At 37.0% G+C, this 13,690-nt stretch overlaps 1 long non-coding RNA gene and 1 pseudogene across 3 annotated transcripts in view; both read right to left on the reverse strand.

The window, feature by feature from the left end:
* Nucleotides 1-506: 506 nt before the first annotated feature.
* LOC144300653 (heat shock cognate 71 kDa protein pseudogene) lies at nucleotides 507-2,698 on the reverse strand (annotated as a pseudogene).
* A 4,619-nt stretch (nucleotides 2,699-7,317) lies between these two features.
* LOC144300655 (uncharacterized) overlaps nucleotides 7,318-13,690 on the reverse strand; it is a 123,758-nt gene continuing 117,385 nt past the window's right edge. For all 3 annotated transcript variants that reach the window (XR_013367421.1, XR_013367419.1, XR_013367420.1), the window contains one exon: nucleotides 7,318-8,528. This is a non-coding gene — a long non-coding RNA (uncharacterized LOC144300655). The remainder of the gene's footprint in view (nucleotides 8,529-13,690) is intronic.

The following is a 13,690-nucleotide window of genomic DNA, read 5'->3' on the forward strand; positions in this document are numbered from 1 at the left end:
CAAAATTTACTGATAAAGAAAAAATCCTAAAAGCAGCAAGACAAAAGAAGTCCTTAACTTAGAGGGAACACCAATAAGGCTGGCTGCAGAACTCTCCACAGAAACTTGGCAAGCCAGAAAAGAATGGCATGATATATTCAATGTGCAGAATAGGAAAAATCTGCAGCCAAGAACAGTGTGTCCAACAAGGCTATCATTCATAATAAGAGGAGAGATAGTTTCCCAGACAAACAAAAACTAAAGGAATTCATGACCAGTAAACCAGCCCTGCAAGAAATATTAAAGGGACTCTTTGAGTGGGAAGGAAAGACAAAAAGTGACAACGACTAGAAAAGAAGAGAGAAAATCTCCGGTAACAACAAAACAAGTAATAAAATGGAACTAAATACATATCTATCAATAATTACTCTGAATGTAAATGTACTAAATGCTCCAATCAAAAGACATAGAGTGTCAGAATGGATAAAAAATCAAGACCCATCTATATGCTGCCTACAAGAGACTCATTTTATTTTTTTTCCAATTTTAAATACAGTTTTATTTAAGACATTGCATTTTCGACTTAACAATACAGTGCTTATAAAGTGCAATGTTTATTTCCTTTCCCTGTGCACATATTCCATATTCAAGTATCAAGAATGCCCAGTATATTTACTATAGCAGCTTGACTTTAAAACTGCCATGGAATTTGCTACAAATTTGGGTCCTTCAAATGTGTGGAACAATGCTAGACCTGTCATCAGGTTGGCTTAATCAACCTCTTCAATGGTAGGCCCAGAGGATGCACCACCAGAGGGAGGAGCTCCACCACCAGGAAAGCCTCCGGGCATTCCTCCTGGCACTCCTCCTGCACTCTGGTATAGCTTCATACCGATGGGGTTGCAGACTTTCTCCAGCTCTTTCTGCTGATGTTCAAATTCTTCCTTCTCTGCAGTCTGGTTCTTATCGAGCCAGTTGATGAGTTCATTGCACTTGTCAAGAATCTTCTGTTTGTCTTCGTCATTGATTTTGCCCTGAAGTTTTTCATCTTCAACAGTTGCTTTCATGTTGAATGCATAAGACTCAAGTGAATTCTTAGAAGACACCTTGTCTCTCTGCTTCTCATCTTCCACTTTGTACTTCCCAGCTTCCTGGACCATGCGCTCAATGTCCTCCTTGCTCAAGCAGCCCTTGTCATTAGTCATGGTAATCTTGTTCTCTTTTCCTGTGCTCTTATCCACAGCAGACACATTGAGGATACCATTAGCATCAATATTAAAAGTGACTTCAATCTGAGGAATGCCACAAGGAGCAGGAGGTATGCTGGTGAGTTCAAACTTGCCAAGTAGATTGTTATCCTTGGTCATAGCACACGCTCACCTTCATAGACCTGAATAAGCACACCAGGCTGGTTGTCAGAGTAGGTAGTAAAGGTTTGTGTCTGTTTGGTAGGAATGGTAGTATTGCGCTTGATGAGCACAGTCATGACTCCTCCAGCAGTTTCAATACCAGGAGGAGGTGGGGTGACATCCAATAGCAGCAAATCTTGAACATTTTCAGATTTGTCACCAGAAAGAATTGCTGCCTGGACAGCTGCACCATAAGCAACGGCCTCATCAGGGTTGATGCTCTTATTCAGTTCCTTTCCATTGAAGAAGTTTCTGAATCTTGGGGATACAGGTAGAACCACCCACCAGGACAATATCATGGATCTGAGACTTGTCCAGCTTGGCATCCCAAAGAGCTTTCTCTACAGGGTCCAGGGTGCCACGGAACAGGTCAGCATTTAATTCTTCAAACTGGGCACAAGTAATAGAGGTATAGAAGTCGATTCCTTCATACAGAGAATCAATCTCAATACTGTCCCGGGTGCTGGCCCATTCGCATGCAGTACGGAGACAGCCCTCTTATTTTTGTTGATATCCTTCTTGTGTTTGCGCTTGAATTCTGCAATAAAATGATTGACCATACAGTTGTCAAAGTCTTCTCCACCTAAGTGGGTGTCTCCAGCTGTGGACTTGACCTCAAAGATCCCATCTTCAATAGTAAGGATTGACACATCAAAAGTGCCACCTCCTAAATCAAAGATCAACACGTTCCTTTCAGCTCCAACCTTCTTGTCTAAGCCATAAGCAATAGCAGCAGCATTTGGCTCATTGATGATTCGAAGTACATTAAGACCGGCAATAGTTCCAGCATCTTTGGTAGCCTGACGCTGAGTCATTGAAGTATGCAGTGACATACTTCATACATACCCTGACAACTGCATTGGTAACAGTCTTCCCAAGGTAGGCCTCTGCAATTTCCTTCATCTTTGTCAGAACCATAGAGGACACCTTCTCTAGATAGAAACTTTTTGTCTCCCCCTTGTATTCTACTTGGACCTTAGGCCTGCCATCATCATTCACCACCATGAAGGGCCAATGCTTCATATCAGATTGGATGACAGCATCATCAAATCTACGTCCAATCAGCCACTTGGCATCGAAAACCGTGTTAGTGGGGTTCAACACAACTTGATTCTTCACAGCATCACCGATCAATCGTTCGGTGTCTGAAGGCGACATAACTTGGGGTGGTTCGGTTTCCCTGCTCATTGGCAATTATTTCCACTTTCCCGTGCTGGAAGACACCCACGCAGGAGTAGGTGGTGCCAAGATCGATCCCGACTGCGGGTCCTGTAGACATAGTTGCTTCTGTGTGGGCCAGACTCGGCCCGCGGAAACAACAGCCGCCTGCAGATCTGGCGCCGCGTACAACTGAGACTCGTTTCAGACTTAAAGACACCTGCAGATTGAAAGTGAAGGGTTAGAGAACCATTTATCATGCAAACGGATTTCAAAAGAAAGCCAGAGTAGAAATACTTAAATCAGACAAACTAGATTTTAACAAGAGATGAAGAAGGGCACTATTTAATAATAAAGGGAACTATTCAACAAGAAGATCTAACAATTGTGAATATTTATACCCCTAACTTGGGAGCACCCAAATATATAAATTAATAACAAGTGTAAAGAAACTCATTGATGATAATGCAATAATAGGGATTTTAAAACCCCACTTACCTCAATGGGCAGATCATCTAAGCAGAAAATCAACAAGGAAACAATGGCTTTGAATGACAAACCAGGCCAGATGGAACATTCCATCTTAAAGACCATAATATACATTCTTTTCAAGTGCAAATAGTACATTCTCCAGAATAGACCACATATTGGTCACTAAGCAGGACTCAATAAGTACAAAAAGATTGAGAATATGCATACCATGCATCTTTTCTGACCACAAGGCTATGAAACTTAAAATCAACCAGAAGAAAAATTTAGAAAGACTACAAATACATGGAAGTTAAACAACATGTTACTAAACAATGAATGGGTCAACCAAGAAGTTAAAGAAAATATTTTTAAAATAAATGAAAATGAAAACATGATAGTCCAAAAACTCTGGGATGCATCAAAAGCAATCCTAAGAGGGAAATATAGAACAATGCAGGCCTATATGAAGAAGCAAGAAAAATCTCAAATAGACAACCTAACCTTACATAATAATTAAGGGAAATAATAGAGATTAGATCAGAAATAAATGATATAAAAACAAAAAAATAATAGAAGAGATCAATGGAACCAGGAGCTGGTTCTTTGAAAAAATTTAATGAAATTGATAAACCTCTAGGCAGGCTTATCAAAAAGAAAAGAGAAAAGATCTAAGTAAATAAAATCACAAATGAGGGAGGAGAAATAACTAAAACTTCCAAAAAATAGTAATGGAAGGAAAATTTCCACTCATTGTATAAGGCCAGCATTACCCTGATTCCCAAACCAGAAAAGACTCCACTACAAAAGACAACTGCAGGCCAAACCCCTGATGAACACGGATGCAAAAATTCTTAATAAAATACTAGTAGGGATCCCTGGGTGGCGCAGCGGTTTGGCGCCTGCCTTTGGCCCAGGGCGCGATCCTGGAGACCCGGGATCGAATCCCACGTCGGGCTCCCGGTGCATGGAGTCTGCTTCTCCCTCTGCCTGTGTCTCTGTCTGCCTCTCTCTCTCTCTCTCTCTCTCTCTCTCTCTCTCTCTGTGAGACTATCATAAATAAATAAAAATTTAAAAATAAAATAAAATAAAATAAAATAAAATAAAATAAAATAAAATAAAATACTAGTAAATCGAGTCCAACAGTACATTCAAAGAATCATTCAGCACCATCAAGTGGGATTAATTCCTAGGTTGCAAGGAACAAGTGTTGATTGATTTGTGAATATTGAAATCAATCAACATGATAAATCATATTAGGTAAAAAAAAGGATAAAACCGTTTGATCCTCTCACTAGATGCATTAAAAGCATTTGACAATGTACAACATCCATTCATGATAAAAACCCTCAACAAAGTGTGTTTAGAGGAAACATACCTTAACATAATACAGACCGTATGTGAAAAACCCACAATTAATATCATCCTCAATAGAGAACAACTGATAGCTTTTCCTCTATAGTCAGGAACAAGACAGGGATGTTCATTATTATTTAACATAGTACTGGAAGTCCTAGCCTCAACAATCAGACAACAAAAAGAAATAAAAAGCATCCAATTAGCAAGGAAGAAGTCAAACTTTCACTATTTGCAGACGACATGATACTCTATATAGAAAACCCAAAAGACGTCACCAAAAAATTGCTAAAACTGACACATGAATTCAGTAAAGTCAGAGGACACAAAATCAATGTACAGAAATCTGTTGCATTTCTATACAACAATAATAAAGCAACAGAAAGAGAAATCAAGGAATCAATTGAAGATGACATGAAGAAATTGAAAAACATTCCACGTTCATGGATTGGAGGGAAGAGCAAATATTGCCAAAATGTCTATGACCTAAAACAATCTACACATTTAATAGAATTCCTATCAAAATATCAACAGCATTTTTCACAGCATTAAAACAAACAATCCTAAAATTTGTATGGAACCACAAAAGACCCTTTATAGACAACATAATATTGAAAAAGAAAATCAAAGGTGGAGGCATCACAATTCCAGACTTCAAGCTTTATTACAAAGCTTTGGTCATCAAGACAGTATGGTACTAGCACAAAAGCAGACACGTAGATCAGTGGAACAGAATAGAGAACCCAGAAATGAATTCACACCTTTATGGTCAGTTAATCTTGGACAAAACAGGAAAGAATATGCAATGAGAAAGACACAGTCTCTTCAACAAATGGTGTAGGGAAAATTAGACAGCAATATACAAAAGAATGAAAATGATCCACTTTCTTACACCAAACACAAAAATGAATTAAAAAAGAATGAAAGACCTAAATGTGAGACAGAAATCTATCAAAATCCTAGAAAAGAACAGACGATATCCTCTTTGACACCAGCCATAGTAACTTCTTACTAGATATGTCTCCTGAGGCAAGGGAAACAAAAGCAAAAACAAACTATTGGGACTTCATAAAAAAAAAAAAAAAAAGTTTCTACACACCAAAGGAAACAGTTAACAAAACTAAAAGTTCACCTACAGGATGAAAGAAGATATTTGAAAATGACATATCTGGATAAAGGGTTAGTATCTAAAATATATGAAGACATAAAACCCAATACCCCAGAAATGAATAATCCAGTTAAAAAATGGGCGGGAGACATGAATAGACACTTTTCCAAAGAAAACATCCAGATGGTTAACAGACAAGAAAGAATGCTCAACAACGTTCATCATCAGGGAAATACAAATCAAAACTACAATGAGATATCACCTCACACCAGTCAGAATGGCTAAAATGAAAAACACAGTAAACAACAGGTGTTGGTGAGGTTGCATAGAAAAAGGAACACTCATGCACTACTAGTTGGAATGTGAACTAGTACAGCCACGGTGGAAAACATTATAGAAGTTCCTCAAAAAGTTAAAAATAGAATTACCCTATGAGGGGCACCTGGGTGGCTCAGTGGTTGAGCACCTGTCTCTGGCTCAGGTCATGATCCCGGGGTCCTGGGATTAAGTCCAGCACTGGACTCCCCACAAGGAGCCTGCTTCTCCCTCTGTCTATGTCTCTGCCTCTCTCTGTGTCTCTCATGAATAAATAAATAAATAAAATCTAAAAAAAAAAGAACTACCCTATGATCTAGCAATTGCACTACCAAGTATTCACCCAAAGAATACAAAATACTAATTTGAAGGGATGCATGCACCTCGATGTTTATAGCACCATTATCTACAATAGCCAAAATATGGAAATAGTCCAAATGACCATTGACTGATGAATGGATGAAGAAGATGCGGTGTACATATATACGATGGAATATTTCTCAGCCACAAAAAAGAATAAAATCTTGCCATTTACAATGACATGGATAGAGCTACAGAGTATTGTGCCAGGTGAAATAAACCAGTCAGAGGAAAACAAATAACATATGATTTCACTCATACGTGGAAATTAAAAAACAAAACAGATGAACATGGGAGGAAAGAGAGGCAAATTGGGAAACAGACTCAACTATAGAGAACAAACTGAGGGAAGTGGAGGGGAGGCAGGCAGGGGGATGGTGTAATTGCGTGATGGATATTAAGGAAGGCACCTGTGATGAGCACTGGGTGTTGTATGTAAGTGATAAATCACTAAATTTTACATTTGAAACTAATATTATATTGTATGGTAACTAACTGGAATTTAAAGAAATGTTGGGGGGAAAAGGAAGACTCAGAAATGTAAAGATGTGAATTCTAATTTATACAATCTCAAAACCTCAAGTGTTTGTCAGTGTGTGTGTATGTGTGTGTGTACAACTACATGAGCTCATTCTAAAATGTATATAGAAATGCAAAGAGAATAAGCAAGATACTTCTAAAAAAGAAGTGGAAAAACTTGTTCTTTTACATATTGAAGCTCATAATAAAGCTATAGTAAATTGAGACAGTGTGGTATTACTGCCTGGATAGAAAAATAGATCAGTGGAGCAGAATTAGTACCTAAAGACAGGCAATAGTTTGCAAACAAAGCAGAGCAGTGGAGGAAAAAAAGAAGTGAGTTTTTAATAAATGGTGCTGAAACAATTAAGTATCCATGCAGGAAAAAACAGATTTGACTCATACCTTACATCTATAGCAAAAAGTCCACTTAAGAAGGATTAAATGCCTAAATGTAAAAGGCAATACTAGAAAAATATGATGAAGATAATATTTCCCTATCTCTTGATAGGGAAAGATTTCTTAAACAACACAAAACTTTTGTTCAAATAAATACACCATAAGAGTGAAAAGAGTACCAACAAATTGGGAAATGATATTTGTAACATACAACCACACACACAAAAAAAACCCTCTTATACAGAGTATATTTTTCAATTTTATTAATCAATAAGAGACAACAGATCCAGTTAAAAAATAGACAGACTCACACACTAGACAAAGATAAAATCCTATTGGCCAATAAGTATATAAAAAGCTTCTTCAGGGGATCCTTGGGTGGCTCAGTGGTTTAGTGCCTGCCTTTAGCCCAGGGCATGATCCTGGAGTCCTGGGATCCAGTCCCACGTTGAGTTCCCTGCATGGAGCCTGCTTCTCCCTCTGCCTCTGTGTGTGTGTGTGTGTGTGTGTGCCCCTCTCATGAATAAATAAATAAAATCTTAAAAAATAATAAAAATAAAAAGCTTCTTCATTGCATTATAAAAAAAGAAACGAAAGCTGAAACCACAATGACATAGCACCATACACTCACCAGATTGATTAAATATTTAAAGTCTTAAAGGATTGACAAGAAAGTGGGACAAAACAATTCTAATAACTTGCTTGTGGAAGAATAAATTAGTACAACACTTCAGAAAAATAGTTTTAACATCTGAAGATATCAATATTTTATGACACAGCAAATTCCACTGCTAGGTACACATACAGAGTGTATGTATGTATAGGCATACCACTGTGCATGTAGAAGAATGTTGACAGAATCATAGTTCATTATAGCCAAAAATATGAATTAAATTTCCATCAACATTTAGTGAATAAACTGATGTACTTTTAAAATAGAATACCATACAGCCACAAAGATTAACAAACTATAACTACATGCCACAAGATTGAAAAGTACTTCAATCATTATGTTGCAGAAGCTAGATATAAATAATGGTAGGTTATACCTATGTATCAATTTTCAATTTTAGGAAAGCCAAATTTATATGAGAAATAAAAAGAAGAGCAAGTTATTGTCATTAAAATGAGTAATGTATTGGTTATCTATTGCAGCATAACAAATCATCCCCAAACTTAGTGACTAAAAACAGCAAACATTTATTATCTCATAGTTGCTACAGATCAGGAATCCCAGTATGTCTTAGATGTGTGCCTCTCACAGGCCCAATCAAGGTGTTACAGGGGTTGTTGTCATCTCAAGGCTGGACTGGGCCAGGATCTTCTTCCAAGTTACTCATGTGGTTGTTGGCAGCCTCAGATCCTCAATGGCTGTTGACTGGAGATATCAGTTCCTTGTCCCTTGGACCTTTCCATAAGGCAGCTTACAACATGGCAGCTCTTCTGCTGAACAAAGACTAGGAGAGGGATAGGGAAGAACAGAAAATGAGAAAGGAGAAATAGAAACTACCACCGGACCTAATCTTAAAAGTGCCACAGCATTGTCTATCCTGGATTCTATTGGTTTGAAGGAAGTCAACAAGTCCAGCTCATACTGAAGGGAAAGGAATTACACAAGAATATGAATAACATTGGAGGTCATCATAAAGGCTGCCTATACCACAGGCAGTTATTACCACTAGAAGGAAGAGGAGTCCTGTGACCACAAAGTGAAAAAAGTGACAAAGGAGGGCTTCTGAGATGTTGGCAGTTGTATTTCTTCATACATATGAAATTGTGTGTGTGTGTGTGTGTGTGTGTGTAAAACACTCTTCAGTATGTATGTTATAATTTGCCCCAAAGGAAGAAGTAGGAAATTACTTATGTGCAGAAATTACTGATTTGAATAATAAAAAATATCTTAAACATCTTTATACCTAAAATCATTATTTAATAAATTAAGAGAAAAAATTTGGCAGTAAGAATAGCACAATGATGAGATCACTAAATTCCTTCCTCTATTTAGACCTTATATAAGCCAATTACTAAAAAATACTAAAATCACTAAAGTAGAAAAATAGGCAAAAATATAAGTAGTTCTTAGAAGAGAGTATGCACACACGCAAAAACCCAATAAGCATATAAAAATGTTCAACCTTACTGCAAAAGTGCAAAAACTACAACAGAAAAAAAATTCATGCTTCTTAAATTAACAAATGTTAATGTTTTGAAGGACAGCTCCCACTGGTGGGGAGCACGTGATGTATCAAGGCTCTCATGCCCTCTATTAGGGCTATGTCTGTCAATTGGATGATATATCAGGATTTTTCAAATTCAAACTGCATTACCATATTCTTGAGCATCACTCATTTTAAGATTTAAATAGTATAATTGTATTATATAGAATTTGAAAATTACTAAATGAAAATTGATATTCTATAATCTATCTTTATTACCACCCAATTGGTATCATTTTTATTCATTTCCTTGAAAGATCTTTTGAAATCAGTGTTTTACATAGCTGTAATTACAGCATACTTAGTTGTGATTTTCAGTGAATAATATATAAATTTTTTCCATGTTGTCCTGTATTTTATTGCCACAAAGTGTTCCTTGGAACAAAAATAACATGGCTTATTTAATTATTGTTCCATTTTGAACATTTAATTTGTTTTCATAAATTTTATTCTTTTTCAATAATGTTGCATAAACATCCTTCAGATAATTTTGTCCCCCTGTACTAGATGATTTCTTCAGTAGAATTCATGAAATGGTGTAAGTTAATAGTGCTTTCTCAATGCTTGATATAGTCAAACTAATTTCTAAATGTTTGAGTGAACTTATAAAGTCATCAAGGAAGCATGAGAATGAATTTAAGTCCATTTTGACAGCCATGGATATTATTATTCAATAATAGTGGTCTTTTTTTCTAATTTGGTGATTCAAAAAAGCTCTTTTTACCCAGGCTTCTGATAAACTTTAATAGAGGAAAACTTGAGTTAGCCATGCTCCTCAACAGTTAACATTCTAGGACCAGCTTCAAATTGTCTGACACAAGGACAATTAGAAACAGAATACCAGCACTGAAGAAACACAAACAATTCTGAGAGAATATTATGAGCAATTATACTCCAATAAATTAGGCAATCTGGAAGAAATGGATGCATTCCTAGAAACATATAAACTACCAAAACTGAAACAGAAAGAAATAGAAAACCTGCACAATTCTAAAACAAGCAAAGGAGTTGAATCAGTAATTAAAAATCTCCCAACAAACAAGAGTCCAGGGCCAAATGTCTTCTCAGTGGAATTCTACCAAACATTTAAAGAATAATTAATACCTATTCTTCTGAAACTTTTTCCAAAAAATATAAATGGAAGGAAAACTTCCAAACTCATTAAATGAAGCCAACATTACCTTGATCCCAAAACCAGACAAAGACCCCACTAAACAGGGAAATTACAGATTAATATCCTTGATAAACATGGATGCAGAAATTCTCACCAAGACAGTCACTAATAGGATCCAACAGTACATTAAAAGGATTATTCACCATGACCAAGTGGAATTTATCCCTGGTTCAACACCCTCAAGTCAATAAATATGATACATGACAGTAATAAAAGAAAGGACATGAACTATATGATCTTCTCAATAGATGCAGAAAAAGTACTTGACAAAATACAGCCTCCTTTTTTGATAAAAACTCTCCACTGTGTAAAGATACAGGGAACATACCTCAATATCATAAAAACCATATACAAAAGACCAACAGTGAATATCTCATCAATGGGGAAAAATAGAACTTTTCGTTCAAGGTCAGGAACACGACAGGGATGTCCACTTTGACCAGTTGCTCAACACAGTACTGGAAGTCCTAGCTTCAGCAATCCAACAACAAAAAGAAATAAAAGGTATCAAAATTAGCAAAGAAGAAATCAAACTTTCACTCTTCACAGATGACATGATAATCTGTGTAGAAAACCCAAAAGATGCCACCCCAAAATTGCTAGAACTCATACAGGAATTCAGCAAAATTGCAGAATATAAAATCTATGCATGGAAGTCAGTTGCATTTCTATACTATAACAATGAGACAGAAAAAAAGAGAAATCAAGGAATCAACCCCCTTTACAATTGCACCAAAAACCATAAGATACCTAGGAATAAACCTAACCAAAGAGGCAAAGGATCTGTACTCAGAAAACCATAGAATACTCATGAAAGAAATTGAGGAAGACATAAAGAAATGGAGAAATATTCCATGTTCATAGCTTGGAAGAACAAATGTCATTAAAAAGTCTATGCTACCCAAAGCAATCTATACATTCAATGTAATCCCTATCAAAATATCAACAGCATTTTTCACAGCACTAAAACAAACAATCCTAAAATTAATGGATCATTCCCCCCATCATTCCACAAGACCCTGAATAGCCAAAGTAATGTTAAAAAAGAAAACCAAACTTAGAGGCATCACAATTCCAGACTTCAAGGTGTATTACAAAGCTGTAATCATCAGGAAAGTACAGTACTGGCACAAAAACAGACAAGTAGATCAATGGAACAAAATAGAGAACCCAGAAATGGACCCCCAATTCTGTAGTCAACTAATCTTCAGCAAAAGAGGAGACAATATCCAGTGTAAAAAAAGACAGTCTCCTCAACAAATGGTGCTGGGAAAATCAGACAGCCACATGCAGAATAATGAAATTGGACCATTTTCTTACACCATACATAAAAATACACTCGAAATGGATGGAAGACCTAAATGTAAGACAGGAATCCATCAAAATCCTAGAGAAGAACATAGGCAGAAACCTCTTTAAACTTGGCCACTGCAACTTCTTGCTAGACACGTCTCCAACGGCAAGAGAAGCAAAAGAAAAATAAACTATTAGAACTTCATCAAGATAGAATATTTTTCCATCTCTTTGTGTCTTCCTCAATTTCTTTCAGAAGTGTTCTGTAGTTTTTAGGGTATAGATCCTTTACCTCTTTGGTTAGGTTTATTCCTAGGTAGCTTATGCTTTTGGGTGCAATTGTAAATGGGATTGACTCCTTAATTTCTCTTTTTACAGTCCCATTGCTAGTGTATAGAAATACCACTGAATTCTGGGCATTGATTTGTATCCTGCCACTCTGCAGAATTGCTGTATGAGTTCTAGCAATCTTGAGGTGGAGTCTTTTGGGTTTTCTATATAGAGTATCATGTCATCTGTGAAGAGCGAGAGTTTGACTTCTTCTTTGCCTATTTGAATGCCTTTTATTTCTTTTTGTTGCCTGATTGCTGAGGCTACGACTTCTAGTACTATGTTGAATAGCAGTGGTGAGAGTGGACATCCCTGTCTTGTTCTTGATCTTAGGGGAAAAGCTCCCAGTGTTTCCCCATTGAGAATGATATTTCCATGCTCATGGATTGGAAGAATTAATATTGTGAAAATGTCAATACTACCCAGGGCGATTTATACATTCAATGCAATCCCTATCAAAATACCATGGACTTTCTTCAGAGAGTTGGAACAAATTATCTTAAGATTTGTGTGGAATCAGAAAAGACCCCGAATAGCCAGGGAAATATTAAAAAAGAAAACCATAGCTGAGGGCTTCACAATGCCAGATCTCAGGTTGTACTACAAAGCTGTGGTCATCAAGACAGTGTGGTACTGGCACAAAAACAGACACATAGATCAATGGAACAGAATCCAGAATCCAGAAGTGGACCCTCAACTTTATGGTCAACTAATATTTGACAAAGGAGGAAAGACTATCCACTGGAAAAAAGACAGTCTCTTCAATAAATGGTGCTGGAAAGTTGGACATCCACATGCAGAAGAATGAAACTGGACCACTCTCTTGCACCATACACAAAGATGATAAACTCAAAATGGATGAAATATCCAAATGTGAGACAAGATTCCATCCAAATCCTAGAGGAGAACACAGGCAACACCCTTTTTGAACTTGGCCACAGTAACTTCTTGCAAGATACATCCATGAAGGCAAGAGAAACAAAAGCAAAAATGAACTATTGGGACTTCATCAAGATAAGAAGCTTCTGCACAGCCAAAGAAACAGTCAACAAAACTAAAAGACAACTTACAGAATGGGAGAAGATATTTGCAAATGACATATCAGATAAAGGGCTAGTATCCAAGATCTATAAAGAACTTATTAAACTCAACAGCAAAGAAACAATCCAATCATGAAATGGGCAAAAGACATGAACAGAAATCTCAGAGGAAGACAGAGACATGGCCAACAAGCACATGAGAAAATGCTCCGCATCACTTGCTATCAGGGAAATACAAACCCAAACCACAATGAGATACCACCTCACACCAGTGAGAATGGGGAAAATTAACAAGGCAGAAAACCACAAATGTTGGAGAGGATGTGGAGAAAGGGGAACCCTCTTGCACTGTTGGTGGGAATGTGAACTGGTGCAGCCACTCTGGAAGACTGTGTGGAGGTTCCTCAAAGAGTTAAAAATAGACCTGCCCTATGACCCAGCAATTGCACTGCTGAGGATTTACCCCAAAGATACAGATGCAATGAAACGCCGGGACACCTGCACCCCGATGTTTCTAGCAGCAATGTCCACAATAGCCAAACTGTGGAAGGAGCCTCGGTGTCCAT

The sequence above is a fragment of the Canis aureus genome, chromosome 28 (genome assembly GCF_053574225.1).
Source record: "Canis aureus isolate CA01 chromosome 28, VMU_Caureus_v.1.0, whole genome shotgun sequence".
NCBI lineage: Eukaryota > Metazoa > Chordata > Mammalia > Carnivora > Canidae > Canis > Canis aureus.